The sequence below is a fragment of the Pterocles gutturalis genome, unplaced genomic scaffold (genome assembly GCF_000699245.1).
Source record: "Pterocles gutturalis isolate BGI_N339 unplaced genomic scaffold, ASM69924v1 scaffold197, whole genome shotgun sequence".
Taxonomy (NCBI): Eukaryota; Metazoa; Chordata; class Aves; order Pterocliformes; family Pteroclidae; genus Pterocles; species Pterocles gutturalis.
In genome coordinates, this window is record NW_010112301.1 from 8,413 (window position 1) to 14,204 (window position 5,792).

A 5,792-nucleotide genomic window follows, 5' to 3' on the forward strand; every position below is an offset into this window, starting at 1 on the left:
TTTGTCTGTGCCCGATATTAAAAAATGCTGCAGCTTGGAAACAAGTGCGCTAAATGAGTGGCAGACTAGCAGGGCAGACCACGCCACATACCTTACTGCTTGAAACTGGCTATTCATACTAGACTGCTGAAATTTCTAAATTGTTGTTTAGCATATTCCACAATTTCACATGCAAAGTATTTAGTGCCTTCTCATTTTCACTGAATCTTATTTTTTTTAAGTAACAGGGTTAAAGGCATAACTGTAAACAATTTATTTAATTACAACTCTTTCATCATCGTGAAGCTGCTTGGGGAAGGTGGATGAAAATGTCTGTTTCCTCCCATCCGTCCAGCCAGCTCTGACACAGGTTGAATAGTTTCCCAGTAATTCAGAGTGTAGGAGTTGAAACCAAGTTTTGTACGCTCATAAAAAGACTGAACAGCCTGGACAAAGAATTGGTGGGGCTGAGACACTGGAGAGTGTCTTGGGAATGTGGTGCTTCCTCTTGCACAGACTTCACTGGGGGAATGTTATTGCAACCTCTCATTCGTTGAACTAAAGTTCACCTCTGTGCAAGCATAATAATATGTCCTGTTTAGTTGGAGCTGAGATGTGCATAGGCCTCAGGTGAGCTGCTGATCCCCTGCTGATGGTGGGGTCCAGTGTTCTTAAGTATCTCACAGCATATGTGCATTCTTCTCTCTTGCTGTCCTGAAAGTATTTGGGTGGATAAAGTCTTATTGAAATGACAGTCTGAAACATCTGGAAATGTTGAAATCAAAATGCTAATTGAATATCTGTCTCTGGCCTTAATGTTTCTCAAGTAAAACATTTCACCACAAAATGTGAAAAATGCACCTAATGCAATACATTTTTGGTGTCAAAGAATTTGATGTGACTGTTATGCCTTATTCTGTGTTTTGGAATTTTTTCTTTTTGTAACTACGGAAATGATGTATTTCCTAAGTCTTTCTCTGACGTGACAGGTGAGGAGGCTAGGAATCTGTTGTAATAGATAGTTACAAACCTGAGTAATCAAAACTCCACTGGGAATGTGCAACACACCAGTTCACAGAATTTTCTTCTAAAAGTCTAATTTGACACCTAAGAACTCTGCAAACACTTTGAGAGCTGCATTTTGTATGCTGAACTGTTAATAAATAAACCACTTTGACTGACAGACCTGTTGAGCATAGTGAAATTTTCGTGCATTTTCAGTCATCCACAAAGCCAAATGTAGTTTGACCCTGGCTGGCAGCCAAACACCATACAGTCACTTGTGGGGGTGGGGGAGAGAATGAAAGGGGGTAAGGGAGAGAATGAAAGGGGTAAAGGGAAAAGAGACTCATGGGTTGAGATCAGAACAATTTAATAACTACAATAATATTGAAAATAATAATAGTAGTAGTATATACAAATATACAAATGAGTGATATGCAGTGCAGCTGCCCACCACCTGGTGACCAAAGTTCAGCGTGTTCTGGCCAGTGATCCCAGAGCAGAGAGAGTCCCGAAACCACAATCCTGGAAAAGAGGTAAGAACCCAAGTGTCTAAGAGACTGAGAGCTGACTGAGAGAGCAGGGTGACCCAGAGAGAAAGAGTACTTCCAGACAGACCCTCATCTATATACTAGGCATGATGTGCATGATATGGAATATGCCACTGGCCAGTTTGGGTCTCAGTCCTAAACCTAAGGTTGAACTCCAGGCTAGTAACTGGGGCTGTGCTTCCTCCCAGCTTCTGCACCTGCAGACACTGGCACAGCAGAGAAGCTGAAAAGTCCTCAACTGTCCTGGCAACAACTATAAACATAGGTATGTTGTCAGCTTTCTCCTCAGCAGAAATCCAAAACACAGACTCTTATTAGCTGCTATGAAGAAAGTTAATTCTGTCCAAGCTGAAACCAGGACACCAAAGAAGGTTTTATGTAAGTGGTCTCCTTGACAGTTAACTTCTCTGGTGGTTGTGGTGCTGCACCTGCCAAATACTTAGCTCCTAGGATAACAAGGCTTATGCAATGATGCTTTCTGTGTCCATCTCCCTTTAATTCTCACTTCCCAGTAACTTGTGAACTCAAAGCTCATTTCAGACAAATCTAACATGGAGGACTGTTCCTACAGATAGTTGTTTCCTGTAACTGGCATTAACACAAGCAGTGTGATAGGGGAGAAGCAGGGAGAGGCAACAGTATGAGGTTTGCCTGTCCTGAACAGCAGACAATCCATGTGAAAGACTAAATATTTGAATTCATTAAGTATGGGAAAAGTTTCAGTAGGTTGGGAAAACAACTTTTAGTAAAGACTGCAAGCCTCAGCAACAGACCCATTGAAAACCACACAATACTAATTCCTCTGATTATGGAAGTAGAAGAAAGAACCAAATATTTCCTTATTCCTAAGATGTGTACAGAAGCTGTTCCTGTAAGGCATACTTCCAGGCAGTTATTTCATCTTGTGAGCAGCTAATGGTAGAAATGTCTGTTGTGTAGGATGTAACATATAAATGTGATTCTGTGTTGAAAGCTTCTGAAACTGAATTGACATCACATTTGTTAATTGTTTTTTTATATACCTAGCACCACAGTAGCTGTGGTTAGCAGGGAAATGAACATCTACAGACCAGAAGATTATAGTTGCCGAAGGATAAACTGGATTTGACTTCATTAGTGCACAAATGATAAGTTTGTGAGGAGTTATTATAGCATTAATCAACTTGATGGATTGGAAATATGACAGAACTGAAGCAGCATGTAATATTAGTGCCTATTATTCTACAAATTATGTCTTCACCTACATTCATAAGGCAAGAGTCATTGTCGTACATTAAAGATGTTACACACTTTCTACTCTTGTGGAGGTATGTGATATCCCTTCAGTGATTCCTCTCTTCCCCCAACAGGGTTCTGGTCTCCCTTAGCTGCATGTTTTCACCTTGCAACTAATCAAAAATGTCTTGGGAGCTGATACTTGAGTTTAGCTTGCACCTTACAAACCTGAACTGCTCACGTAGCAGTGTGTATTTAAACTGCTTGCTCCATCAGAAAAAAGTACTTCATATTCTAAACATGGTGGAAGAAAAAGAACGAGTAGAAATTGAAAGATGTGGGACAGATAGTGACTAGGTATTTAATTGCATGATTCTAGAGAATTGCACAGGCTTTGTGTATGTTCCTCTGGTATCCTTGGAACACAATCTGCTGCGTGCAATTCTGAATGCATGCTGCAGAGTATTTTTTCTAGGATTTAAGTAATAATATGTGAATCTTAGTGTGAAGTTGTTTGTTTTAAAATCCAGCCTGTATAGCACTAGCAAAACCAATAATCTTTTATCTTTTAATTTGTCTCGAGGCTCGTGAGCATGTGTCCACCTTGTCCAAATGTGGACAAAATTGTGACCTCGCTCTGGAGACTGTCAGGTGCCAAGTGCAGGGGGTATTATTCATTCATTTTCTTAGAACTGCTGAAATTTGGAGTTAAGGTGTATGAATAATGAAGGCTGAGATTTTCATGTGGTTGGCTATCCTCGTTTCATTTACTTGTCAAAAGATGTATATTAGTACACAACAAAACTGAATGAGCGAATGCAAAGCTTTTAAACTGCCCTTGTCCTTTCCTTCCCTTAAGTTGGGTGTGGGGCAAAGACTTTGTATCATGAGTAATGAAATTAGGGTCAGCAGATAGGGTTTGTGAAAATCTGTATGTGATCAGTAGAATGTGGAAGGAAAATTTAAGCTGATAAGGGCAAACAAGTTACAAAAAATATTCTACTTGTGTTTTGGTTTATAACGTGGATATGGCATACCTTAGCAGTGGTGTAGTTTTGGATTCTGCGTGCCAAGAAGCTGTTTTTTATATATATATATCTTTTATATATGTATCTCTGTCTCTCCACAACTGCACATAGCTTAGAGCCATGATCAGACTGGAATTAGTATTTGAATTTCTTGAAATATACCTAGCAGTTTTGTTGGAAAATGAAAAGTTCACTTGATTTTTTTGGGCCTGAAATATTTCAGCCATGTGCTTGTGTAATAATAATCCACTTCTAGTTTGGGCTGGAATCCAGTAATTAGTTATACATCAGACATTTCAGTCTGAAGAGGTTCAGGCAAAAGTTTTGAGTAGAAATGTGCCCATGCAATTTGAAGTTCTCCGTACCACTTTGGGCATGTAAAAAAGATGTTTTCACTGGTTGTCTGGAGTATTTGCAAGATCAATGTACCTTTGTGACTTAGTTACTTCTGTAAGTATCTTGGAGGCCCCACTGATAAGTTTGCTGAAGTACAGTAATAACATTCTTAATTTCCTTATTCCAGTTTGCTCTTGCAAGACTTTAGTGGACCTGAAGAAATGTATGTTAGATAAATTATTTTAAACAGTTAAGGCTGTGGTACCGCCGACACTATCTTAGTCTGTTTTTTATTTAAAGAAGTAAATGTACTTCCACCTCAAGAATTTTAACTCCAGGGCAGAACTTTAACGGAGGGGTGTAAAACCAATAACTGCTACAATAAAATGTAAAACATTTTTTCATGACACTCCAATGTGATTAGTTGCTTTTTCATGCCCGTACTAGTAGAACTTTGGTAGACTTTGTGCCTTAATGTTAGAGGCAGTGACCTTTGCAAAACTGTGTACAGTGTCACAAGCTTTGCAGTTCTGTGACTTGTGTAAAGTTAATACTTCCTGAGTATCCAAAAAGAATAATAGAAAATTGTGCAATTTTTTTTTCTTTGAGTTCTGAGGGCAAAGACACAAAGAATGACGTTACTGAAGCCAGTAGCATATTTCTGTCTGAACGACACATAGTTATTTATAGATGTTATTGCTTTAAAAAAATTATTTATTTGATTAGAGCATTAATTTTGTTTACAAATAGCTGGTTTGGGTAGAACGCAAGGTTTAACTTGGTATTTGAAAACAGATTTTTAATCAGACATGAACAAGGAATGTAACGACAAAACAATGTGATGACCTGTTATTGTAATGCTGCTATTAACAGTAAATCAGTACTGATTATTGTTTTTACCTTCCCATAAATTCAAGTGGCTTATGATGATTAAGTGCAATGATTCTCAACTGGAAGATGTGATTGTCTTTTTTCTCCTTCCCCCCTCTTTTTTTTTTTTTTTTAACAGCTGTTCAACTGTTTTGAACAACTGATGATGCGGGTTTTTTAATGCGTATTGACATTCCCTTTTAGGGTTGACCAGTACATCATTTAAAGCAGTAGGTAGTCCCAGTTGTCCTGGTGGGTAGGTTTCTGACATGCCTGAGCACCTGGCTTTGTGGGTAATATATAGGACCAGTGAGGACACAACTGTAAAAGGCAGAAACCTTTTCCATTTCCCCAAAGCATTCTTCATGCTTGGTTGGGAGGTTTGTACCTCTCCTCTGTGTCTTGTTCTGTTCTTTCCAGAATTCTTTGTTTAGTACCTTAATAAATAGTTACTCTTGAGAGGGGACAGAATTGTGATGAGAATGTGCAGAAGGATGTCTTTATGCTGAAGGGAAAATAGCTGCTTCAGCTGCTTGAGAATTACAAGGCCATTCTGTAACATAGCTTGAACTTCACCTTTTCTTGCAATATTAAATTTTGGGATTTAGTTTTCTCTTCTGCATCGTCCGTCTGTGAGTGGGAGAGAAGTACAAGAGAAGAGAGTGACAGTGGGACATTTTTGGGGCAGGTTAAATCTTGCATCAGCATCGTTGTAGCTTGAGTTCCTGCTCTAGCTAAAGTTTGTGTTCATTTAGCATCTGCAAGCCCATTGTTTGGCTTGCTTAATTAATTCCTCTTCTTTCCACAGCCG